We start from the raw sequence: 27,825 nt of genomic DNA, 5'->3' as shown, positions 1-27,825 counted from the left end.
ATCTAATGGATCATTGCAATTCACCAAAAAAGATGAATACATTACAGTCCTTTCATACACCTGCCAAAATTTTGGGATGAAGACATTTTGCATCAGTTTGTGAGAAAGCAGATGAATTTGGAAAGCAATTGTAAACCCAGATGGAGAAGAGTTCACAGGCCTACTACAAGATACTTTATGAAGAGGAGGAGAAGGCAGTTGGTATTCTTGTCAATCAATTCTATTATTATTAATAGCAATAACCATAATAATGAAAATAATAATTGTGGTATTTAAGTGCTTACTATGTGGTAGGCACTCTTCTAGGTACTGGGGTGGGTACAAGCAAATCAGGTTGGACACAGTCCCTGTCCCACAGGGGGCTCACCATCTTAATCCCCATTTTATAGATGAGGTAACTGAGGCACTGAACAGTGAAGTGACTTGCTCAAGATCACACAGCAGACAAGTGACAGAGCTAGGATTAGAACCCAGGTCCTTCTGACTCCCAGGCCTGTACTTATTGATTGTGTTTTTTTTTGTGCAGGGCACTGTACTAAGCACCTGGGAGAGTATAGTACAACAGATTTTGTGCACATGTTCCCGGTCCCCAAGAAACTTGACATTTAATGGTGAGTATAGTCAGTAGATGACACTGATGGAATTGTTCAAGGAGTTGAGCTCAGTGTCTGTAATGGCTGAGGTTAGAATGTGAGAATGCTTAGAACCAGGCTTTGCACACAGTAGACACTCAGTTGTCAGTGCTGTTAGTAGTAATGTAAGAACATTGAATAGAAAAACTAGGCTGCGGAGGAGACATAACCAGCACAAAGACCTAGGACATAGGGAGAGAAAGAGAATCTCTATACTAAGCCCGCAGTTGACAAGTGGGGAAGCTGATAACAGATGACTCTGGAGAGGCAGAGTCTTTTAATTTTTTTTCACTTCTATCTTTACCAAAAAAGATCAAATGATCAGTCAGACAGGTCAAGGGCCCCTTATGATGAGGGCTAGGGAGACAAACTAAAATAGAGGTAGAGACAGTTAGAGAGTGTTTTAATTAAAATGAGGGATTAGACATCAAGAAGGCTCAGTGACATCCATTCTGGGGCTGATATTACTAGAAAGCCACATTGCCTTTACCGTGAGGATGTACAGAGGACTGGAGAAGTCCCTGAGGATTAAAAAGGAATCCCTGTTGTGGCGTCATCTAACAGGGGAAAAGGGATGACCCTGATAATTATAACCCAGTCAGCTTGACAGCGATACCTGGGAAGATATTAAAGCAAGTTATCAAATAATCAATTTGCAACCTCCGTGTAGATTGTAACGCTAGGAAGGAACCAACGTGACTCTGTGAGGAGCACATTGTGCCAGACAAATTTAATTTCCTTTTAGGATACGGTGACAGACAAAGTATCCATAGGAGTAGTAATAGATTAAATCTATCTAGAATATAGTAAGGCTTTTGATCATGTCTTCCATGACATGGTCGTTGATAACCTGGGGAAGTACAACCTTGATATACTCCTATTAGGTGTGTGCACGGCTGAGTTTGAGGGTCACATTTATAGCTAGATTTCCGAGTAAGGGGTTGTGTCAAAATGTCCTTTGGGGATTTATCCTTGGACTAGTTCAATTCAACATCTTTAATGTTGATCTGGATGAAGGAATCCAACAAGCAACATAGCATTTGTAGAGATTATTAGATGAACAGCTTATTATACTTATAATACTTATTATTATTGGTAGTAGTAATACTAATGGTATTTATTAAACCCTTCCTATATACAAAGCACAGGGGTAGATACAAGATAATCAGATTGGACACAGTCGCTGTTCCACATAGGTCTCACATTCTATGAGAAGGAAGAAGAGGCATTTTTTTCCCATTTTACAGATGAGGAAACCAAAGCACAGAGAAGCTAAGTGACATACTCAAATGTCTCACAGCAGGCAAGTGTCAAAACCACTTTAGATAAAAGCCATGACAGTCAAAATGACCCAAACAAATTGCCCAAATTGGCCAATAAAACAACAATGAAATTTGGGATGGACAAGTGTAAAAAAGAACTCCACACTGAGGGATGAAAAACAAGTGCAATAAATAGGAACAGGGAAGATCAGCTAGGCACAGATTAGGCAGAAAAATCACCTGGCTGTAGTCTGTTGACTAGGAATTGCAATGTCCTGTATTTTCAGGAGATTGGCAAGCTAGAGTCAGGTGTAATCATTTCACTGTGCTGTACATTAATTAGACCTTTATTCCAGAACTATGCTACTTCACTTGGAAAAAAAAAATAGAGAAATTGAAGAAGAGCAAAGAGCTTGTGAACCCCAAGTAGGACAGGGACTTTGTTCAACCTGATTAACGTGTATCTTCCCTGGCTTAAAACAGAATTTGAAACTGTTTCACACATTGTAAGCGCTTAACAAATACCATAAAAAATGATTACTAAAGGTAGACTAGAGTTCCTGGAAGGGGAGGTGAAAGAATCTGGGTTGTTTGGCCCAGAGAAGAGACCTCTAAGGTCAGTGACTATCTGATTTCAAGTCTTTGAAGAGATTTTGAGGTGGGTGCTAACCAGTGGTTTTCCATGGCTGCTGAGAACTAAACAAAAGGAAATGGATTTGTATTAGAGGACTCATCTTAATTATGCAATGCTCATTCTCTGATTAACATTCTAGTTAGAAGAATCAGGATTAATATGAGCTTTCAAGACAACAACCATCTGTTTATTTACCTTCAGGCCACATAACATTTCCTCAAGTCACTTGGGCTGCATGTCACAGTTCACATATGATTCCTGACTGTATTATATTTTCTATGGTAAGTTACAAATCCCTTCTTGCTTTTTGAGAGACTATTCTTTTCCCTGTCCTCCCAGGGCAGGTAAATCCACCAAAGCATCCTGTACACGTAGGAGTGTAGGAACCTGAAATAATTCAATCAAGGTGGTGAGAAAGCACACTGAGGGTGAGTTTGGCACTGGGCAGAAATCATCTGATCACCTTGTATTCCCCCCAGCACTTAGAACAGTGCTTTGCACATAGGAAGTGCTTAACAAATACCATTATTATTATCTGAACAAATATTGTACCGGGGCCTGGAGGGAGTTTTCATAATAATAATAATGATGGCATTTATTAAGTGCTTACTATGTGCAAAGAACTGTTCTAAGCGCTGGGGATGTTACAAGGTGATCAGGTTGTCCCATGGGGGCTCATAGTCTTCATCCCCATTTTACAGATGAGGTAACTGAGGCACAGAGAAGTTAAGTGACTTGCCCAAAGTCACACAGCTGACAATTGGTGGAGTTGGGATTTGAACCCATGACCTCTGACTCCAAAGCCCATGCTCTTTCCACTGAGCCACGCTGCTTCTCTGTTTTCATCCCCCTGCTATATTTTTTTTGTGTGTGTGTTTGTGTGTTTAGGTATTTAAGTACTTACTACAGCGCCCGGCACATAGTATGGCCTGGATTAGAGACAAACTAATCAGATTGGATACCTTACAATGAGAGTCCACATGGGACTCTCAGTCTTAATGCCCATTTTACATATGAGATAGCTGAGGCACAGAGAAGTGAAGCAACTTGCTCAGTCACACAACAGACATGTGGCAGAGCTGGAATCAAAACTCAGGTCCTCAGACTCCTGGGCCCATGTTCTTCCCACTAGGCTCTGCTGCTTCCCAATCAATTCCATCAATCAATTTACTGAGCATTTGCTGTGTATTACACACTTGAATTCCCCCATATCCCTCTCTCTGCCAGAATTTATTTTAAAATTTCCATCCCTTAGACACCACTCCCCTGAAATGATCAGTATCTCTGGCACCACTTTAGTGGGACCCTAGAATCAGAGCTGGGAGTGAGATGGAACTGCCAGACTCTAAAATTTCACACCATTTAGGGAAATTGGATGCCTTTTAGTGATCAGTGGATGATGACCCCAGCTTGGGAAAGTGGATACCAATCAATCAAACAATGGTTTCAATTGAATGCTCATTATGTGCAGAGCACGGTGCTAAGCACTTAGGAGAATGCAATAAAGTTGGTAAACAACCCTGCCCTCCAGGAACAGCATGGCCAAGTGGAAAGAGTGTAACTTGGGAGTCAGAGGACCTAGGTTCTAATCAAAGATCTGCCTGTTGCCTGCTGTGACCTTGGGCAAGTCCCTTAAACTTTCTGGGCCTCAATTGCTGCATCTGTAAATGTCTATTTGCCCTATTGCTTTTTAGACTGTGAACCTCATGTGGGACAAGGATGGGATCTGACCAGATTAATTTGTGTTTATCCCAGTGCTTGGAACAGTACTTGACACATAGTAAGCACTTAAATATACTACTACTACTGATAATAGTAATAATTATAAGGAGTTTATCTCATCTAGGTTCTTCAGGTCTAGAACTCCAAACAAAGTAGTTGATTGACGGAGGCAGGGAGGGGATTGGAAGAAATCGGAAGTAGGGTTACCTTGTGTTTTCTGAAATTACCACTAATGACAGAACATTCCTAAACCAAACCATCTCCTCAATGGTGCACCCCTTGTCCACTCTAACACCAAAGATTAGGAGGCAGTTGCTGAAGTAACTGCCCCAGTGGCTACTGTGACTTTGATCACCTGCTAGAGCCAGTTCTTTTTAAGATTCCTGCTGACTGTTAACCCTGTAACAATCCCTCAGTGGATACTTGGTCCTTCATTACTTACAGCATTCCCTCAGCAGACATCCCTCTGGATATTTTTCTCTTCAGCCCAAATTGGGCCTTGAAGGTAAAATTATGGGCGTCCATTACTTCTTGCATCCACTGTCCCAGTGGTAACATGATTGGCAGGATGAGAGAGTGCAAATGGCACTGAGTACCCTATTGGCACTATAATTTAGCACTATTATAAATGTATTTGTTAAACACTATGGGCTAAACACTGTACTGTGCTCTGGGCAGATACACGATAATCAGGTTGGACACAATCCCTGCCCCACATGGGGTGCACAGTTTGAATAGAAGGGAGAGCTGGTATTGGATGCCTGTTTTACAGATGATGAAACTGAGACACAGAGAAGGTAAGTGACTTGCCCAAGTTCACACAGCAGGCTAGTGGCAGAGCTGGAATCAGAACCCTAAAACACTATGCCACTAGATTGCAAGATCATTGAGGTTGGGAATCTTGTCTACCATTTATAGTGTACATAACCAAGTGCTAAGTTCAGCATTCTGCACACAGCTGAGTGTTCAAATAGTATCACTGATCAATTGATAATTCCTTCATGTAGATTTTCTGCCATAAAGTTTTTGTGATTGGACCATGATGCCGTAATCAAATGCCTTGCCTAGACTGGTTTTTCATGTAAGACTTGATTTTAAGGCCCAGTTGGAAAGCCTGGCCCTTTCCAAGAGTTTCTCTAAGCAGAGGCCTCCTGGCATCTGATCCCAACAGTTGGTGCCCATTTTGATTCCAGAACTAGGCCTGAGACTCTGGAGAGGGGCTAATTCAAGTCAGGCTTGCTGAGAGACTCCCAAACATCATATAAATCAGATGGAAAGTGAAATTCAGAACCCAGAGCTAGCAGAAATCTTATATTAAAAATTGCATTTCCTCCTTTCTCGCCCCTCTCCTCCCCATAGAAATCAGAACACAAGAAAGATACTGTGATTTTTGCATGCCGTTGGAAAAACAAAACTTTGAAAAATTCTTAAAAATTATCTGTCCCCAAATATCTGATACTCAAACCCTGATGAATCTCAGAGATTCAATCTCATCCAAATGGGGTAGGAATGGAAGTGATTTATTCTAGACCCATGGTATGGAAGGTTTTCAATCACCTTGGCACTTGATACCCTGACAGTGGAGTTGACTTCAAGGGACCAGTGAAAAAGACTACTTTGCATGTGTTAACCCACTCCTAGTCTTCCTGCCTGTTTACTTGTTTTAATGCCTGTCTCCTCTCTTCTAGACTGTGTTTTCATTGTGGGCAGGGATTGTCTCTATTTTTTGCTGAATTGTACTTTCCAAGCACTTAGTGCAGTGCTCTGCACACAGTAAACATTCAATAAATATGATTGAATGAATGATGAATGAATCCTTTTCTGTTATTGCCATCAGTCAGCGTGGCTTAGTGGAAAGAGCACGGGCTTTGGAGTCAGAGGTCATGGGTTCAAATCCCGGCTCCCCCAATTGTCAGCTGTGTGACTTTGGGCAAGGCACTTCACTTCTCTGTGCCTCAGTTCCATCATCTGTAAAATGGGGATTAAGACTGTGAGCCCCACGTGGGACAACCTGATCACCTTGTAGCCCCCCAGCGCTTAGAACAGTGCTTTGCACATAGTAAGTGCTTAACAAATACCATCATCATCATTATTATTATTATTATTATTATTATTATCAGTCAGTGATATTGGGTGAGCATTTACTCTGTGCATAGCCCTGAACTAAGCTAGTAGGAGAGTACAATAGATTCAGTAAATATGATCTCTGCAATCAAGGAAATTACAATCCTAGTAGATTTCTTCTATCTCCTATAGTTTTTAGTGTTTCCTTGGCACTCTCAGTGAACTTTCACATAAACAAAGAACTCGTCTGGTCTATAGACTAGCCTCTAGCTAACAGTATAGTGGAAATTTCTTCCTCTCCAGTTCAGGGACATCTAGTAAGGCAGAAGTTAGGGAAATTTGGCTTCACTCTGTAATGACTTTTTAAAACCTCTTAGCAACTGTTTTTCCATCATCCAGTGATTTAACAAATATCCATTCTCTATCCAAGGTTAGCAGAATTGCTTTGTGTGTCTGAATAGCATATATGTTGTGGAATTGAAAGTTGTTTTAGTAAATCAATTAATAGCATTTATTGAGCATGCTCTGTGTGCAAAGCACTGTACTAAGCATTTTGAAGAGTGCAAAAGCATTAAGCACTTAGTACAGTGCTCTGCACACAGTAAGCACTTAATAACTAAGGTTGAATGAATTAATTGACCTGATCTTTGCCCTCATGAAGCTTACAATCTAACAGTGGAGATGGACACTAAAATTTCCAGATAGGAAGGAGGAAAAATGGTTAACAGGATGGCATTTGATCACATTTCCTCTTTTATTATTATTTGTAATATACATTAGTCAGTGATATTTGAGAGCTTAGTATATGCAGAAAACTGTCCTAAGGGCTTGGGAAAGTACACTGCAGTAGTGTTGGTAAACACAAGGCCTACTCACAATAAGTACAGAGTGGGAGACAGACATCAGAAAAACTTAATATTATTATTATTAGCACTAACAGTAAACACAAGAAATGTGAGAATGCAGTCATCCCTACAGTGCGGCCCAGAGGAAAGAGCAGAGGCCTGAAAGTCAGAAGGACCTGGATTTTAATCCTAGTTTTCCCACTTGTTTGCTGTGTGACCATGGGTAAGTCATTTCACTCCTATGTGCCTCAGTTACCTCAGTTACCTCAGTTACCTCAATTGAAAATGGGGATTAAGACTGTCCCCATGTGGGTCAGGGATTGTGTCCAACCTGATTAGCTTGTATCTACCTCAACACTTAATACAGTGCTCTGCGTGCAGTAAGAGCTGAATAACTATGATTGATACCATGAAACTCTTTGTAAAGGTAAGGGAAAGGAAGCAAAGTGAGGGATCTTTCAGGAGACAAGTTCAAACTTCATCTGATGTAATATTTCAGGCAGCTAACTGCCTCTCAAACTGTGCCTGGCTGAGAATCGAACCAACAGATGGTAGCTAGAGATGATTTCATAGCAGCTGAGCCTCTAAAAACAACTCGAAGGTGTTCCTCTTGTCAAACTGCTACTTTATTACAGCACAGCTAATAAATGTAAAATTGCACTGTGGTGGTTGAGGCAAAAGAAAAGTGTAATGGATATATTTAAGGCAGCAGGTTTTGTGCAGAATTCACATTCTGACCTTACTGGAGGCTAGAAAGCCCAGAATTATTTATGATTTTTACAAAGAAGTTGGCTAATAGCTCTAGGATCTCCTCTCTATTTTTAGATTGTGTCCCCAAAATTAATTTTTCCCAGTAGATAGATGATTTAATCATCTGTAGTAGAACCAGAATAAAGAAGTGACACATTCTTGTCTACAAGGAACTTATATTCCAAAGGGAAGTTTATTCACAGCAGGAGAATAGTCATAATGATAAGGATGAGGATTATAGTATTTCTAAGTGATTATTCTGTGGTGAAGCACTGCATTAAGAGCTTTGGTAAATAAAGATAATCTAACCATCATTCATATTTATGAGCACGTACTGTGTGCAGAGGACTGGACTGCGTACTTGGAAGAATACCACACAACAATATAACTGAAACATTCCCTGCCCAGTCAGAATATAAACTGCCCCTGTCTCACAAAGGGCTCATAATCTAAGAAGGGAGAAGCAGGCTTCTTATCCCCATTTTAAAGGGAAAATTGAGGCCCAAAAGGTTAAATAAATTATCCAAGTTCACGGCAGGCCAGTGGCATAGCAGGCCAAGAATCAATCAATCAGTGGTATTGAGCACTTACTATGTGCAGAGCACTGTACTGTACTAAGTACAATATTGCAGAATTAGCAGATATATTACCAGCCCATAATGAGGTAACAGTATAAGGAGTAGACGTATGCCGATATGAATGAATCAGTAATTTATAATATATAATTGAGAGACATAGGAATGTAAATGCTGTGGGGTTGGGGTTGGTGTCAATATCAAATGTCCATAGGTCACTGAACCAAATGCATGGACATCAAATATCCAGAGGTAACTGGTCCAAATGCATAGACAAGAAATGATGCTTTCTCACTCCCAGTCTTATGTTCTTTCCACCAGCCTAGCTGCCTCTCAAGCATACTGGGTAAACATTTCCTTTATCTGTATGCTTCTATGATGTTTCATTTTTCTCTTGATCGAGTAACTTTCTGCTCATCTCCTGGTTTCGTGAAAAGGCTGCATGCCTCTGTTGCATAAACCTTGTACTTTAAAATTGAACTCCAAATCCTAAACCTCCACCTCCCAGGCATTCGCCACTCGTCTTGCCCCTTGTTGGGTAGGGACCGTCTCTATATGTTGCTGACTTGTACTTCCCAAGCACTTAGTACAGGTGCTCTGCACATAGTAAGCACTCAATAAATATGATTGAATGAATGAATAAGCCCCTCTAGATCTCAGTTGCTTCCTGTATGCACCAGCCTGTAAAAAGGCCTATCATCTCAGGCATTTACACCCACATTCTTTGCCAACACACATGTTGGAGAGCAGCTATTTTCAATGCTTCTGTTTCATTCCCAGGTTTCCTAGAGCAGTAACTAATAAAAAAGACCTTAATCCTTTATGAATCCAGAAAGGATCTTGTTGGTAATGCCTAACTGTGGGACTGCCTCAGGACCATCATTTGAATTGAAATGGAAGGAATGTTTTCCTTTGCACACTCTTCTAAACACGGAGGACACTGAGAAGGGACGGTGGCTTCCCTTAGACCAGCCATTTTCCCCTTTTGGACTTTCAAAATTACAAGGAGAGGGAAATAAAAATATCTTTCTTATGATTTTTATATTCTGAAAACATTCTGAGGATGGAACAATTGGTGAATGATAATAATAATAATGGCATTTATTAAGCGCTTACTATGTGCAATGCACTGTTCTAAGCTCTGGATCAGTTAGCTCACACTAATGCCTGCAAAGTTTTCTCTTAAGGCTCTTCTGAATGAAAGGATTTCTTCAGCATTAATGGGGCAGATCAATCTGTCTATGGTATTTACTGAGCGTTTACTCTGTGCAGGGCATCATCATCATCAGTCCTATTTATTGAGCTCTTACTGTGTGCAGAGAAGTGTGCTAAGCACTTGGGAGAGTACACTGCAATGGAGTTGGTAGACATGATCGCTGTCCTCAAGAAGCTTACAATCAAGTGAGGGGAATTGACATTAAAATATATTTGCCTACAGGGGAAGCAACAGAGTGTAAGGATACATCAGGGAAATGCCAGTGACAGAGGGGCAATCTCTGTTGACAGAGCACACAAAAGCTAATCCTGTTTTGAGATGAGATCACCAAGTAAGAAACAGGAGAGCAATTAATCTTCCTGTTTGGGAGGATATTAAAACCAGCCAAAGATAGCAGAAATAGCTTATCAAGCAGGAGAGACTTAATACAGTGTGTTTCAGATGTGACTTTCATTACGCTCTTAATGGATAAAGCTTGGTTACAATCCATACTCTCGTTTTATTTTATTTTCTCTTTTCAATAAAGCCATATCCCCTGTGTTAATGAGCTGCTTCATCTAAAGTTACTATAACCCCAAACAGGGGCATTGCTACCTGTTCTGGAACAGTACTCTTCTTCTGGCAGATCTGATTATTGCTGTCAGTAGGTGAATGCACATCCTGTGAACCTCTCTCCTGTGGTGGTGAGGAAGCACCATTCATCAGCGAAATGGCACTGGGCAGAAAGTCCCTTAACCAAATTATTAGTGTCTGCATTTTTCATTTATCACACTGGGGCCTAGCCTCCCTCTGGCAGGTCTGTGAAGAAGGAACAGTGCCACTTCCCAGCTCCTATCAATTTTCCACTCTTCCTCTGTATTCAAAAAGATGTTTTGGGGGCCTGTCTGGATACACAGCTCTCTTTTTCTTAGAGATTTATAAATGTCCCCAGTAGCCAGCACATGGGTTGGTCATCCATGCTGTTTAGCTTTCATCAACTGGGGGAGAGGCGTTTTAGCTGGATGCTTTTTTCTTTTGGAAATCGTCCTACTAGGTTGCTGAAGCCATAGGCGCTAGGCTGTAAATTCCTTGAGGGCAGACATTGAGTCAATCAGCTGCACAGTACAGTGCTGTGCATGAAGTAAATCTTCAATAAGTACCATTGATGATTAACTGGTAGATTATAGAGTTGCTTTCATATCATATGTTCAATAAATACACTTATATGTAGGGTCCTCCTTAGGGCATCTATTAGGTAAGCCCTACTAGGTGCTGAGCATTGTGCTACACTTTGGAGTTGACACACTAAGAACTCTCCCCCTCTAGACTGTGAGGATACCTACTCACAGCACTTCTGTCCATAGACTTCCCTACCTTACTATGTCAGCACTCACTCAACTCCCCACTCATTTTCTTCTCTCTTCTTCCACATGTAAATCATTTCATGTCTGGCTGCCCAGATGACTGTCAGTCAATCATATTTATCGAACACTTACTGAGTGCTGAACACTTTACTAAGCATTTGGGAGAGTACAATATAACAGAGTTAATAAACACATTTCCTGCCCACAATGAGAATACAGTCTAGAGTAGAGATTGGATCTTCAATCGATCAATCAATTATAATTTGTGAGCACTTAACTGTGTGCAGAGCACTGTACTGTCTTCTAGCTCTACTGTACTCTCCCAGGAGCCTAGTATATTGCTCTGCACACAATGTGTTCAATAAATATTCCCTGTTCCTTGGTTACCTTATCTGTAAAATGGGGATTAAGATTGAGTCCTCGTGGGACAACCTGATCACCTTGTATCCACCCCTGCACTTAGAACAGTGCTTTGCACATAGTAAGTGCTTAACAAATGCCATCATCATTATTGTTATTAACAGATGCTACTGTTTGGTGGGCAACAGTTAATTCCCATTCTCTAGTGAAAGGATCTTTAGTTCAGAGCCCTCCTGAAGGCAATAAGAGGGTGTGTGAGGATCCTACATACTTGTATTCAATGCTAAGCTCTCACATTTAGCATTCATTCATTCAATCACTTATTAAGGGTTTACTGTGTGCAGAGCACTGTACTAAGAGCTTGGGAGAGTACAAAACAACAGACACATTCCCTGATCACAACAAGGTCACAGTCTAGAGGGGGAAATTAGCTAGTGAGAGGAGTCTATATGTAAGATGTTCAGCAGTGTCATCTTTGAATCAACCAATTTATTGGGTGCTTCTGTGTGCAGAGCACTGTACTAGTGGACATAGCATAAAGAGCCCAGGCTTGAGAGTCAGAGGTCATGGGTTCTAATCCCAGCTCTGCCACTTGTCTGCTGTGTGACCTTGAGCAAGTCACTTCACTTCTCTTTGCCTCCGATACCTCACCTGGAAAATGGGGATTAAGACTGTAAGCCCCACGTGGGACAACGTGATTTCCTTGTATCTACCCCAGTGCTTAGAACAGTGCTTGGCACAAAATAAATGCTTAATAGATGCCATTATTATTACTAAAATGCTTGAAATGAAGGGAGTGAAAAATACATGTGTTTATTCACATACCTGCTTTGGCTGAATTAATTGCCCCAACCTGATTCCAGGGTGGGGGGAAATAAAAGGTAAATTTTTGTGCCACATAATTACAAACACTGAGAGCCATAAGCTCTAGAGGGGAAGAGTCAGACGTGGTAAAGAGAGGCTTGTACCAAGGGAGGGCTTTTCTTGAGACAGTGCTCTGTGATATAGAGGAACAGAGAAGCAGCGTGGCTCAGTGAAAAGAGCCCGGGCTTTGGAGTCAGAGGTCACGGGTTCAAATCCTGGCTCCGCCACTTGTCAGCTGTGTGACTTTGGGCAAGTCACTTCACTTCTCTGTGACTCAGTTCCCTCCTCTGTAAAATGGGGATGAAGACTGTGAGCCCCCCATGGGACAACCTGATCACCTTGTAACCTCCCCAGTGCCTAGAACAGTGCTTTGCACATAGTAAGTGCTTAATAAATGCCATTGTTATCATTACTATCATATAGGAAGAGAAGCATGGCCTAGTGGATAGAACACAGCCCTGGGAGTCAGAAAGGTCTGAGTTCTAATCCCAGCTTGTCACTTGTCTGCTGTATGACCTTGGACAAGTCACTTCACTTCTCTGTACCTCAATTACCTCATCTATAAAATGGGGATTAAGACCGTGAGCCCGATGTGCGACAGTGACTTTGTCAAACCTGATGATCTTGTATCTACCCCAGCTCTTAGAACAGTGCCTGGCCCATAGTAAGTGCTTAATAAATAATAATAACAATGGTATACTGTGCACTCACTGTGGGCAGGGATTGTCACTTTTTATTGTTATATTGGACTTCCCAAGCACTTAATACAGTGCTCTGCATACAGTAAGAGCTCAATAAATACTATCGAATGAATGAATGAAGTGGTGGAGCTGAGTTTAGAACCCACATCCTTCTGACTCCCAGGCCTGTGCCCTATCCATTAGGCCACACTGCTTCCCCAGAAGATATCAAATACCTTAAAAAAAGAGGAGAGTTGGAATGTCATAGCGCAGCAGAGAATTGCTCATGCCATGGGATGGAGAGTTTTGTCTATGAAACAGGCACATTCCAGGGGAGAAAGAGAAGGGAGGTGAGGATTGAGTCATTGAGTGCCTGCTGTTTGCAGCACTTGCGGAAGTGCTGTAGATGGTATCCAGATCATCATCTTCAGACATCTCTTGACACACAGCATGCTTAAAACCTCCAGTGACTACCAGTTCCCCTCCATCATGCAAAAACTGCTCACAGTTAGCTTTGGAGTTCTCCCCATCTTAAATATAGACTCCCCTCACCTGCTAATTTCCCACTCTTGATTTGCTTCACCCAAACTCCTTCTAACCATCCTTGGCTCTCAACAATTCCACCTACAACCCCTCACTAGCATTATTCCCTAGCCTGGCCCTTATCTCTCTCTCTCTAAATCAACCAGATCACAGCTCTCCCCATATTCAGAGCCCTTTGGAAACCTCATCACCTCCTGGAAGTCTTCCCTCTATAATTCACCACAGCTTAGTTGTGTTAACCTGACAGCTACCGTTAATGTTTATGTATTTAATTCCTACCATCAGTTCTTATTGTAATAAATGTGTTATATAAGTTCTTCCTAAGTGTCAAGCACTGTACTAAGTGCTGGGTTAGATAGAAGATGATCAGGTCAGACCCAAGTCTCCATTCCACCTGGGGCCCCTAGTTCTTATATTTCTTTGTTTGCCCAATTATTTATTTCACCCTGTTATATTTATGCTACTTTCCTGTTGTGTTCTTTTCCCATTTCTCCCACTGCCAATTTCCTGCTGTGTTGTTGAGTATGTCACTTAACTTCTCTATGCCTCAGTTACCTCATCTGCAAAATGCCCCATGTGGGACAGGGACTGTGTCTAACCTGATTCACTTGTATCTACTCCAGCACTTGCCTGTGCTGTGCAGTGGCATAGTTTCATGCTGAACAGAAGGGGACTTACAGTCCTGCCAGACTGTAAACTGCTAGAGTCAGTCAGTCATATTTATTCAGCACCTACTGTGTGCCGAGCACTGTTCTAAGTGCTTGGGAGAATACAATATAAGCATTTAGGAGAGTATAATAGTGCTTGAAGACAGACACCATAATAATAATAACTGTGGTATTTATTAAGGGTTTACTCTATGCCAGGCACTGTACTAAGCGTTGGGGTAGGTACAATCAAATCGAATCATACACAGTCCCTGTCCCATGTGGAGCTCGCAGTGTCAATATCCATTTTACAGATGAGGTACCCGAGGCCCAGAGAAGTGAAGTGACTTGCCCAAGGTCACACAGCAGACAAGGGGGTGGAGGCAGGATTAGAATCCATGACCTTCTGAATCCCAGGCCTGTGCTCTATCCACTAGACCATGCTGCCTCTAATTCTACTACTACTCATGCCTATTAACTCTTTTGTACTCTCCCAGGTGTGTAGTACAGTGTACTACACAGCATCCATGCTCCATAAATGCTATCGATGGAGGGGGCAGCACAATTTTCCCTGCCCTAGAAGAATGAAAAGGCTGAAGCCAGACCCAATCCAAGGAAAGACAAAGCATGGCCTAGTGGCTGGAGCATGGGCCTTGGAGTCAGAGGTCATGGGTTCTAATCCCAGCTCCGCCCCTTGTCTGCTGGGTGACTCTGGGCAAGTCACTTCACTTCTCTGTGCCTCAGTTCCCTCATCTGTAAAATGGGGATTAAGACTATGAGCCCCACTGTGGAACAAGGACTGTGTCCAACTAGATTTACTGTTATCTACCCCGGCACTTAGAACAGTGTTGGGCATATAGTAAACTCTTAACAAATACCATTAAAAAAAATACTTGCCTATGTGTAGCTCATTCCTGAAATATTGGTCTTTTCAGGGATTTACCTGCAGTGGCTCAGAAGGGTTTCCATCTTTAGAGAAAACAGGAACTGTGGAATGCCCATTCTCTTTCTTTGGTGGCCTGCACCAAACCATTTTTGTTCTGTCGACATAAGTCTCCCTACGATATGGCCATTTTCCAGCTCACTGGCTCCCATCATTCACCCCTTGCAGTGTTCACCTCCTCCAACCTTTCCTTCACTGTTTCCTCATCCATGCTTTACTAATGGACTTGTAAGAAAATTACAATATACAGAGAAAATACCTGGCTTGGAATAATGCATATAAGGAAATCCAATAGGGGCAGTGAAGAAAACAAGTATTACTCTTCAAACTCTGACTAATTTGAAGTCAATCATTTCTGTTCTGTTAAATGATAGGTATTCACTCAAGGGCCAGCCGAGAGAGTAGTGTGGAAGGGTTGGAAGGTGTGGCAACTATTTGACCTGCCATTTTCCCCAGGAGGTCTTGGAGAATCCAAGAATACAGTGCTATGAAAGAGAACCTAGTGTATGGTGCTGGAAAGGTCACTGAACTTGGTCAGGATTGGAGGTTTTAGTTCTCAGTGTGCTTTCTTAGTGTGAAAGCCATTTTAAAACTGCTGCTGTAGGTTCAGTATTGAGTCACTTCCAGTCAAGGTGGGTTGCCAGTGAGAGATGTGTCTGGTTCAACTGTATATTGAATCCATTCACATTGCAAGCTGGACTGGTAATCATGACCCTAAGCTTCAAATTCTCTCATTTTCAAATGATATCTAAGCCATTCAGCAGCATTTATTTAGTTTCCAACAGGGGAAGGATACGTAACATAAAACACTGTATTTTGAATTTGAAAATGATGGTCATTTTGACAGTGAGATTTTATCATTACTTGTAGGTGTGGCTGATATGCCTTTCTACATCATGTGCATTGTTGCATTTATTACCCGCAGTGCCAGGTACCGTTTTCCTTTCTCTTTCTCAGAGCAGCAGTTTTGGAAAAAACATACAATCAAGAGTTGCCCCGTTTCTGATTTCTATGCAACAGGTTAATCCATTCACTTAATAGTATTTATTGGGTGCTTACTGTGTGCAGAGAAATGTATTAAGTGCTTGGGAGAGTACAATACAACAATAGACACATTCCCTGCTCCCAACCAGCTAACATTCTGAAAGTGGGAGATGGGCATTAATATAAATAAATAAATTACAGATATTTATAAAAGTGCTGTTGGGCTGGGAGGTGGGAAGAACAAAGGGCAATGCAGAAGGGAGTGGGAGATGAGGAAAGGGGGGTGCTTAGATAAGTTCTTCTGAAAGAGATGTGTCTTCGGTAAGGCTTTGAAGTGGGAGAGAATAATTGTGGAATTTGAGAAGGGAGGGCATTCCAGGCAAGAGGCAGGATGTGGGCGAGGGGTTGGCACTGAAATAGGTGACATCTAGGCACATTGAGAAGGTTAGCATTAGAGGAGTGAAGTGTGCTGGCTGGCTTGTAGGAGAGAAGCCAGGTGAGGAAGGAAGAGGCAAGGTAATGGAGTGCTTTAAAACCAAGGAGTATTTGATGCTGTGGTGGATCGGCAACCCCTGGAGTTTTTTTTGGGGTGATACATCCTGCACATTTTTGTGGAAAAATGATCCGGGCAACAGAGTGAAGTTTGGACTGGAGTGGGGAGAGGCAGGATGCCGGAAGGTTAACAGGAAGGCTGGTGCAGTAATCCAGGCAGGATAGGATGAGTGATGGTATTAACATGGTAACAGTTAATACTGCCTCCCAAATGTCTGCAGCTCTGCTACACCATGGCGGAGGTTTTTCTTCATTGTGTCTTTAAAATATTTCTTCTGCTCACAGTAATAATAATAATAATAAATGTGGTATTTAAGTGTTTAATAATAATAATTATTATGGTATTAAGTGCTTACTATGTTCTAAGCACTGGGGTAGATACAGGGTAATCAGGTTGTCCCATGTGGGGCTCAGAGTCTTAATCCCCATTTTACAGATGAGGTAATTGAGGCCCAGAGAAGTGAAGTGACTTGCCCAAAGTCACACAGCAGAAAAGTGGTGGAGCCAAGATTAGAACCCATGTCCTCTGACTCCCAAGCCCGGGCTCTTTCCACTAAGCCTCGCTGCTTCTCTAAAATACTGGGGGGTGAGGGGGAGGTAGGTACAAGATAATTATATCTGACCCAGTTCCTGTCCCACATGAGGCTCACAATGAATGCAGGAGGGGGAACACGTATTGAATCCCCACTCATTTGCCTCTACCACTACCACTGCTTCAGTGCTAAGCCCACAAGAATAGTGCATGTGGTGGCCCCCTCCTTCACAATTCTTGAATTTAAAAGTGTAGACATTACCAACGTAATTTAATCAATAATTGCAGCACAAATGTAGAAACATGAAGAAAAAGATGAATTCAAAACAAATGAGAGTGTGAGTGTCTTCAGAGGTAGGGTAGAGGGAAAAGCTGAAAGGATGTTGGAATGGTGGGAATTTCTGGATTCAGTAGGTGATAATGGACTCAAGAAGGCTAGTGCATCCTTTGGGAGCTGAACAAACTGTAATGCCACTTAGAGCAATTGCAATATTCAACTTTTTATCAAAACTAGACTCAAGTTCCTATTTCCCCCATTAGATTAGTAAGTACTCTTCTGAGCACTTGGAAGAGTACATTATAACAGAGTTGGTAGACACATTCCCTGCCCAAAAGGAGCCTACAATAAGTGCCAAATAAATACCATTGATTGATTTCTTGAAGGCAGGAAATGTGGATCTTGCTTTCATTCTCCCCCAAGTGCTTCATACAGTGCTTTGCACTCAGATGCCCGATAAATACCAGTTGGCGATGGATTGGGCTTAGGACCTGGTGGGAGAAAAAATAGCTCGGAAAAGAAGAGAGCAAAGGAGGAAAGAAGGAAAATTAAAAAGTCCATTTCTCTAACTTTTTGGCCTTAGCTGAACTTAGCCTCCCAAGTTTGCCCAGTATCAATTGTGAACTCTAAGGTTAAAGGCTTTGAATATTCATAGGCTCGTCGGACTCTGACTTGTGGGAGCAGTAAGGTCTTATAATACATGTACGTGTTATTTCATTGTATGTTCCCAAGCCATCTCTGAATATTCTTTCTTTAATCAGAATGCCCTTAAGGAAAAAAAATGTCATAGTTGGTGCTTCTCCTGCTAGATGAAAGAAAAAAATATGCAAATGAAATAGAAAAGGGAGCAACCAGAGACCAAGGGAGAAGACAAGGGGAGTAATGTCCGTGATTAGCCACTTGAAGTAGAAATAATTATATAAGTTTTCCACCAATGGTGGAAATTACTCTCCCCACCTTCAAAACCTTATAGAAGGCACATCTCCTCCAAGAGGCCTTCCCTGACTGAGCCCTCATTCCTTTTCTCCCATTCCCTTTTGCATCACCCTTGCACTTAGATTTCCTCCCTTTTTTCACCTCTCCTTCAGCCCCACAGCACTACTGTGCCTATCCATAATTTCTATTAACATTTGTCTCCCCCTCTAGATTGAAAGGTCATTGTGGGCAGGAAACTTGTCTACCAATTCTGTTATATTGTACTTTCCCAAGCACTTAGTACAGTGTTCTGCACACAGTAAGCATTCAATAAATATGATTGATTAATGGTGAAGAGAGGCCAGAAAGGAGCACCGTACAAAAAGAGGACATATGGTATCAGCTGGTGATATTTTTTTTTTCAGTTTTCTCATTCTGTTTCACTGCAGTAAGATTTTTGGAATCAGCTTTAAGGAAAGAAGAAACTGGCCCAGATGAAAAGAAAACTGACCTGAACTTTGGGCCCAAGTTTTAATTGCTGTTTGATGATGATTCAAAAATGTTCATAGAATTATTCCTTCCAAAACATTGCTGTTCAAATGTCCACAGCCTCTGCTGATTAACCATACCCTGATTTGTTAGCAAAGAATCATTTTTTCCCCATGTTGGGCTAATTCGCCTGGCTGCCCTAGCCATTCTAAACTTTTTCATTTAAATCCTCCTAACAATTCCATTTGATTCTTAAATGCAATCTGACTCTCCAAACAAAATATCCAAAGAGCAAATAGGAACTCAAATATGCCGCTTTCCCTTCCCTCTGGAAGGACAGAGTGTAAGTTGAAGAGAAGAGAATTGAGGTTTCCTTTTCTGAAACGTTTTTCATAGGTACCATCTTGCTAAGCATTAGAGGGGTAGAAGCAGAGTGGGGATACTTGGAATGTTACCCTACAGACCCAGTTTCTTCACATCCTGCTTTATTTCTTAGAGAAGCAGCATGGCCTAGTGGATAGAGCACAAGCCTGGCAGTCAGAAGGACCTGGGTTCTGATCTCAGCTCTGCCACTTGTCTGCTGTGTGACCTTGGCAAGTCACTTCTCTGTGCCTCAGTTACCTCACCTGTAAAATGGGGATTAATACTTTGAGCCCCATGTGGGACATGGACTGTGTCCAACATCATCATCTTGTATCTACCCCTGCTCTTAGTACAGTGTCTTGGCATAAAGTAAATTCTTAACAAATACCATAAAAAAGATTGTAGAATGCTGGATTACTGGAGGTTTCTACAAGTGCTACGGAAGCATTTATTTCCTCCTGAAAACGTAACTGAGATGGGCTGAAGGGATTGATCTCGCCTTGACTTTCTTCTCTAAAGAACAGACAGCAGACTTTGCTTGAGGGGATAGAAAGCAGGACATGTTACTAGAGAATATCTGAGTTATCACCCTCTCAGATCCTTTAATTTCCCTTTTTATCCTCTTTTCCCAAACTACTTTCATTCTGATTTGTTCTCCTTTCCTCAGGAATCTCCATGAAGCTGCAAATCTGAAAAAATAAGTTAAGTGCTTATTATGTGCCAGGCACTGTACTAAGCGCTGTAGTGGATACCACCAAATCTAGTCGGAAACAGCCCCTGTCTCAGGTGGGGTTCACAGTCTCAATCCCCATTTTACAGATGAGGTAACTGTGGCACAGAGAATTGAAGTGACTTGCCCAAGACCACACAGCAGACATGTGGTGGAGCTGAAATTATAACCCATGACCTTCTGATGCCCAGGCCCTATTCACTATGCCACGATGCTTCTCACACACCATGCTGCTTCTCTAGCATATCCTTTGCTCAGGACCTCCAAGGGTCTCAACCTCAGTGCCAACATCCAGGCTCCTTATGTCATGTATCTCCAATGTCATATAGATTCAGCCTGGGCTTGTTCAGAGAGTTCTTTCATTCATTCATTCATTTGTATTTATCAAGCACTTGCTGTGTGCAGAGCACTGTACCAAGCACTTGGAAAGTACAAGTTGGCAACATATAGAGATGGTCCCTACCCAACAACGGGCTCACAGTCTAGAAGGGGGAGACAGACAACAAAACAAAGCATGTGATCAGGTGTCAAGTCATCAGAATAAACAGAAGCAAAGCTAGTTGCACATCATTAACAAAATAAAATAAATAGAATAGTAAATATGTACAAGTAAAATAAATAGAGCAATAAATCTGTACAAACATATATACAGGTGCTGTGGGGAGGGGAAGGAGGTAGGGCGGGGGGGATGGGGAGGGGGAGAGGAAGGAGGGGGCTCAGTCTGGAAGCCAGAGAGTTCTCTGGAAATCAAGAGAGGGACTCTAGGAAGAGGAGCAGAACTTTGAAATAATAATAATAATAACGGTATTTGTTAAGCATTTACTATTTGACAGTTACTGACCTAAACCCTAGGGTGGATACAGGCAAATTGAGCTGGACACAATCCCTGTCCCATGTGGGCTCAAAGTCTCAATCCCCATTTTACAGATGAGATAACTGAGGCACAGAGAAGAGAATTGACTTGCCCGAGGTCACACAGCAGACAGCTGGCAGAGCTGAGATTAGAATATGTGACCTTCTGACTCTCAGGCCCAAGCGCTATTCATTATGCCACTAATAATAATTATGGCATTAGTTGAATGCTTATTACATGTCAAGTACCATACTAAGCACCAGGGTTGATAGAAGATAATGAGTTTGGACATTGTTCCTGTCCCTCACGGGGCTCATAGCCTGTTCTCCTCTACGATTGGTCTACTGCTGGAGCCTGGCCCAGGAGCTACAAAAAGAGTTCAACCAGGCTGGAATCATTCACAGGAGCAGCGTGGCTTAGTGGAAAGAGCCCGGGCTTGGGAGTCAGAGGTCGTGGGTTCTAATCCTGGCTCCACCACTTATCAGCTGTGTGACTTTGGGCAAGTCACTTAACTTCTCTGTGCCTCAGTCCCCTCATCTGTAAAATGGGGATTAAGACCGTGAGCCCAACGTGGGACAACCTGATTACCTTGTATCGACACCAGAGCTTAGAACAGCGCTTGGCACATAGTAAGTGCTTAACAAATATCATCATTATTATTCACCCTCTAGGAGGGTGGGAGAAAAGGTGGGTAGAGGGTTTGCCCTTTCAAAATGCCTTTCTCCCACCCTCCTAGAGGGTGAATAATAATGATGGTGGCCCATGTCCTCTGACTCCCAGGGCTGTGCTCTTTCCACTAGGCCATGCTGCTTCTCAAAGCTCTGATTACCAAGAGGTAGGCTCAAAAACCGAGACAGACCCCATATAGAACAAATGAATCAGTCCAACAAGAAGCTACTTTTATATGCACAGTATGCAAGGGAGTAGTTTTTATTTTTATTCTTTTTACGGTAATTGTCTAGCAGGAACTGTGTGTCAAGCACTGTTCTAAGCACTGAGATAGAAACATGTCAATAGGTTGGACATAGTCCCTGTCCCACATAAGACTCACATTCTAAATATCATCGGTGGTATTTGTTGAGTGCTTACTATGTGCAGAGCACTGTACTAAGGGCTTAGGAGGGTACACTACAACAAAATTAGCAGACACGTTCCCTGCCCACAACAATCTTACAATCCAGTGGAGGGAGAACAGATATTGAATCCTGATTTTACAGTTGAGGAAACAGAAGCCCAGAGAAGTGAAATGACTTGTTCAAAGTCACATAGTAGGCAAGGGTCAGAGCCAGGTTTAGAAGCCACCCTTTTCTCCCCTCCATTGGTCTTTTGCCCTTGAGAAAGGCAGAATGATTCTGTCCCCTGTGTGAATCAGTTGATGGGGTATCTGCAGCAGCCTCTATATGCAGAACTGAGACAGTTCAATTAGTTCATCAGTTCAATCCCCTCCAGCCTTCTAAAAAAGGGAGTCAAGATCAATATTTGAATTTGCACATTGAGGAGAGAGGCTTGGTGATAACTGTGCTCTAGCTTTTTATAGTGGCTAGGGAGCAGTCTTTTAGACTGTGAGCCCACTCTTTTAGACTGTGAGCCCACTCTTTTTTAGACTGTGAGCCCACTGTTGGGTAGGGACTGTGTCTATATGTTGCCAACTTGTACTTCCCAAGCGCTTAGTACAGTGCTTTGCACACAGTAAGTGCTCAATAAATACAATTGATTGATTGATTGATTGAAGCAGGTTATTTGAGTACAGTGAGTGATTTAAACAGTATTATAATAGGTCTCCTCTCAACTAAACACTGACTTTCTGTCTTCAAAGCCCCCCAAATCCCTCTTTATTCTCTACTTGCAGGGAAAGCAAGCTTTCCTAATGGAGATCCACCTCCCTCCAGCCCTACCCCCAAACCCAGAAATCCCTTGGAAGTTGGCCCCACAATATTTGATGATAGATAACAATTCCTGATCTAAGCAATTCCTTTTGACTCTGCAGGAAACTTCTCCTAGATTTTCCCATGAATGGAGTTGAATCAGTGTCATTGGTGGACAGATGAACAATAGAAGTCATTTGACACTGCTCAGATTCCTGGCTTTGAACTCCTGCCTGGTTTCCACCACATTTGATGGCTAAATCATGGGGTTCGGAGAGGTGTGACAACTCTAAGATCTGTCATACTCCTTCCTTGGAGACTTAGGCCAAATTATTTTGATATCCTTGTGACATATCCCCAGGACAATTGGCAAAAGGATCCCAGGCATTGGCCTTGGCTTCTGTCTCTCCTTCTAGTTCCTCTCTCAGGAGTTTCTTGTTTTGATACGTGATAAGCACTTACTCTGTGATATGAACTGTCCTAAGTGCTGGGGATAGATACAAAATAATCTGATTGGACAGAGCCCTGTCCTATGTGGACTCAAAGTATAAATAGGAAGAGGTAGGATTTAATCCCCATTTTATAGATGAGGAAACAGGAACAGAGAAATTATGACTTGTCTGATATTACATAGCAAACAAGTGTCTGAGCCCGGATTAGAACTCAGGTCCTCTGACTCCCAAACTTGAGGTCTTTCCACTAGGCCGTGCTGCTTCTCATTGTCATTTGGATCTTGACTGTTAATTCCAGGTTTTCAACCCCATAGTTTATGGAAATGCAGCTGTTAAAGACATCGGCATTCCCTTCACTCTGGCTTCAGCCAGTGCAGCTACAGGTATGGAAATTAGTAATCTCGGACGTCATTATGAGGAACTGCCCTTGGCCAGATATAGAGTGACCTCTGAGGCCTATTTGGACTTCCCCTGGGTAATGGAGCAAGTGATCCAAGTCTGGGAAGGGCCCTTCAAACATATATCGGCACTTGAGGTGGCAGCCTCATAAACTAGCCATGGGCTGACAGGGAAGAGAATTCTGGGAGGAGAATGGCTGTTGGCACATCAGCTAGCCCGCCCATCTCTGGAGGGCCATTTGGTCCCAAGCCAGCTTGATCAGGGCAGGTCCAGGAAAACAAAATGAAATATCAGCATTATCAACACGTGAATGTGTGTGGAGTACATGAAGGCATCAGTGGTTTATGAGTCTGAAATCCCATCTCTGGCCTCCTTAATGCTGTGATATTCAAATAAGTTTTTGTGACATATGGGGCAGCATAACCATTTCCTGCTAGGAGACCAAGATTTGTTGTGCAAGTTGGCTAGTGCATCGCCTCTTTGCCAAATGGACTCCAAGGAGGCTGAAGGGCTGATTGACACATGGAAGAGTTGGAGAGCAAGAAAACAGTTCATGAGGAACCCTGCTTTCTGTCACCTACCCAGGCAGGGAATTCAGATGGAGGAAGTCATTCGACATTAGTGTGGGTTTGAACTCTGTGGGCGTCGCTGGAGATTGCTATCAATTCCATGGTCTCCCTTATTCCACCAGATCTAAATCTTTAGGAATTGGTCCCTAAGCCACCCTAGTTCCTTATATCTCCCATCTTAGCATTTCCTCTTTCAGACCACTTCGGCCTATGGCTGAGCAAAGGCATTTCTCCCATTGATGAATCCGGTGACCATCAGCTTGAGGGCCTTCATTTCCAAGGAAATATTTTATCTGACATTTTTCCTTCCTTTCCTCTGTTTTGGTGAAGTCCACCATACTGATTATGGTGTTTTCACTTTCCTATCTAATCAGCTATTCTCCTTGAGTGTTATTGTAACTGGAGAAAAACAATGTCCGTATGGCCTAGTGATAAGGGCATAGGTCTGGGAATCAGAGGACCTGGCTTCTAAACCTGGCTCTGACCCTTGCCTACTATGTGACTTTGGACAAGTCATTTCACTTCTCTGAGCTTCAGTTTCCTCAACTGTAAAATCAGGATTCAGTATCTGTTCTCCCTCCATTGGACTGTAAGATTGTTGTGGGCAGGGGACGTGACTGCTAATTTTGTTGTAGTGTACCCTCCCAAGCTCTGTGTAGTGCTCTGCACATAGTAAGCACTCAACAAATACCACGAATGATATTTAGAATGTGAGTCCTATGTGGGACAGGGACTATGTCCAACCTATTGACATGTTTCTATCCCAGTGCTTAGAACAGTGCTTGACACATAGTTTGTGCTTGACAATTACCGTAAAAAAAATAAAAACTACTCCCTTGAATACTGTGCATATAAAAGTAGCTTCTTGTTGGACTGATTCGTTTGTTCTATATGGGGTCTGTCTTGGTTTTTGAGCCTACCTCTTGGTAATCAGAGCTTTGAGAAGCAGTATGACCTAGTGGAAAGAGCACAGCCCTGGGAGTCAGAGGATATGGGTTCTAATCCCACCTCTACTTCTTGGCTGCTGCATGACATTTTGGGTTCCTCATGGCTTACAGTCTAGTGGTCACAACTGGAGCCACAAATTGAAGGCCCCACTGCCTTCCCAAGGTGGCTGCTACCAGCGTCCTTCCTGCTGCAGTGGAGCAAGGCAGGATGGGAATGAGACCGTCGGATGATACTTTGTGGGGGAAATGGGATATTGACGAGGCAGCGAGGCTCTCTAGTGGGTTCGGAGGCTGTGGGTATTTGTGTCCTTCATGCAAAAAAGTTAATTTACAATGAAAGGAGAAGATCCAGTTAATACTGTCAAGGAGCTTACAGTCTAATGGGAGAGACAAAAGTACAGAAGTTTTCTATTCCTGAATTTAGACATTAATACACCATTATGAAGCAAGTTCCACTGTACTTTATATTGGTCATAATACCAACTGGAAATCACCCAATTATTTTAACTAGTCAAAAATTCTCTGACAGAAACATTACATTTAGTACACGCTTGATTTACAAAACATGTTGAAATTGGAGTGAACCCAGGGACAACCAATATAAAAATATCTTATAGTTGACAAGCAGATCAGCATTTTGAATCCACAGGGATGTAAGAAATAAGCATTCTGCCTGTTGAAAGGTGTGCAGCCAAAGAACAATGCAATGGGATGTCAAATCATTTTATGCTTTTTAAAATGTAAAATCTCTGCCATGTTGGTATTTATTTGAAGAAGAAAGGCATCTGACTCAGGAAACAAGTCTGGTTTGTTTTACTTCCTCAGTGTGTATCAGGTAGGTGGGAAGTCAAATTCAGTTTTTTTGTTTTGTTGTTGTTGGGCTTTTTCAACAGTATCTTCATGTTTATTTTCTTCCTGGTTTAAGGAGGTCACAATTTAGGCCTAATGTTCAATGAGTAAGGGATACAGTAGACTTTGGAACACTGAAAGACCTCTCCAGCATACAGCGGTTTTTCAATCAGCTTTTCCAAGAGAATGGTATCTCCCTGGTTTTGTTGAACTTTTCCCCTCATTTGTTTTGCAGGTGTAAATGACAACACCCCTGCATGACTAGGAATCCACAACCACTCTCCATCAATGGACTTTTCATGGTTTCAGTGCAGGAAGAAAGGTGAGTCATTCCACCATTTTTTCAGCCTCTTTTGGACCTTTGGACACCTCACTGCCAATTTGAGGGGCTGTCCTCAGTTTAGAGTAGTAACCCTTTTCAACTCTAGAACAAACACTCTGGTTATGGTGGTCTTTAGCTTGGAGTTATTTTGCTTTGTGGTAACTCAGTCATTCAGGCAATAGCTGGTGCCATGCTTAGTACTTTTGTGCTTGTTGAAGGGTCCCACTCTTGCTTCCTCCAGTCTATTCTTTTGGCATTTTACATGATACCCCCTGCAGTTCCTGGCTGGAGCAGGTGTATGCAGGTGAAGACTGTATGCTTGCTGTGGGCTGGGACTGTCTCTGTTAATTGTTATATTGTACTCTCCCAAGTGATTAGTACAGTGTTCTGCACACAGTAAACTCTCAATACATACAATTATTGACTGACTGACTGAGGAGGCATGGACTGGGCAGGGAAGGAGAGTAGGGTGCAGGTAAAAAGAAACAGATGGTTCTGACTCCACCTTCTGGGCTCCCCCACCATGGCTTCCCTGGCAACTGAGGAAGGAAAGATGCTCTCAGTGTTGGGTTCTTAAGGTTTTCACACATCCCCTGCCATCCTATTGCTTTGATAAGTATAGCCTGGCTCTTGGTGTAGTAGTTTAGCATGCAGGACAGGAACAGGCCACTTTGAAACACTGATAACCCAGATTTGTAAGATGCATTTCTACTAAAGAGCACAGAGCACTTTAACAGATTTCCTTAACCACCCTGTCAACATCCCATTGTGGTAAAGAGGGGTAGTTGGAGAAATGCAAGAATGTGTGTGTGTGTTTGTTTGTGTGCAAATGAGTGTATGCTTAGGCCAGTGTGATTTACTCCCAGTCACTCTGTCCCTGAGAGCACCAGGGAATTCTGATGCCAATCAAATGCTCTGCAGCTTTGAGAAGCTGGTGCCCTCTTTAAAATACACATCACTCTTTAAATCAGAAAACAGGGCACAGAAATTAGATGAAACTTTCTCCAGACCTGTTTATTGAGCATTTACTAGGTGGGCAGAGCACTGTATTAAGCACTTGGGAGAGTACAGTGTCAGGGATGCGTTCTCATCAGCCATGGATAGGAAAAGCTCACCCAGTAAATGATTAATAAATATGACTGATTGATTGGCAATCATTGTGTCTGAGACTATGAGCATGCTCATGATCATTTCTTCTGTCATGGTGTCCTGCTGCATCCAGAAAAGCTTGCAGTGTTACAAGGTTGTCCTCTAATCCGGCATTGCTAAACACACAGTGAAGAAATGCATTATGGCAGAACTTAGTATGATCATGGCCTGGAGGAAAGAATGTAAGCCTGGAAATCAGAGGATCTGGGTTCTAATCTTGCCTCTGCGAGTTAGTTGCCTGTGGTGTGACCTTGGTCAAGTCACTTCTCTGTGCCTCAGTTTTCTCATCTGTAAAATGGGGTTCCAATGCCTGACCTCCCTCCTGCTTAGACTGTGAGGCCCAAGTGGGACAAGGACTGTGTCTGACCTGATTAACTTGTATCTACCCCAGTGCTTAGAACAGTGCTTGACACATAGTAAGTGCTTAACAAATACCATAACAGTAATTGTGTTCTGCATTTGACACCTGTCTACATGTTTTGTTTTGTTGTCTGTCTC

At 42.4% G+C, this 27,825-nt stretch overlaps 1 long non-coding RNA gene across 1 annotated transcript in view; it reads left to right on the top strand.

Annotated features, from left to right (window-relative positions):
• The first annotated feature begins 528 nt into the window (after positions 1-528).
• The window catches only part of LOC119941813, a 48,218-nt gene continuing 20,921 nt past the window's right edge, over positions 529-27,825 (top strand). Inside the window, exons 1-2 of the long non-coding RNA XR_005455325.1 lie at positions 529-611; positions 26,092-26,178. This is a non-coding gene — a long non-coding RNA (uncharacterized LOC119941813). The remainder of the gene's footprint in view (positions 612-26,091; positions 26,179-27,825) is intronic.

This window comes from Tachyglossus aculeatus, chromosome 21 (assembly GCF_015852505.1).
Source record: "Tachyglossus aculeatus isolate mTacAcu1 chromosome 21, mTacAcu1.pri, whole genome shotgun sequence".
In the NCBI taxonomy this organism is placed as follows: domain Eukaryota; kingdom Metazoa; phylum Chordata; class Mammalia; order Monotremata; family Tachyglossidae; genus Tachyglossus; species Tachyglossus aculeatus.
This window is presented reverse-complemented; position numbering and strand designations above follow the sequence as displayed.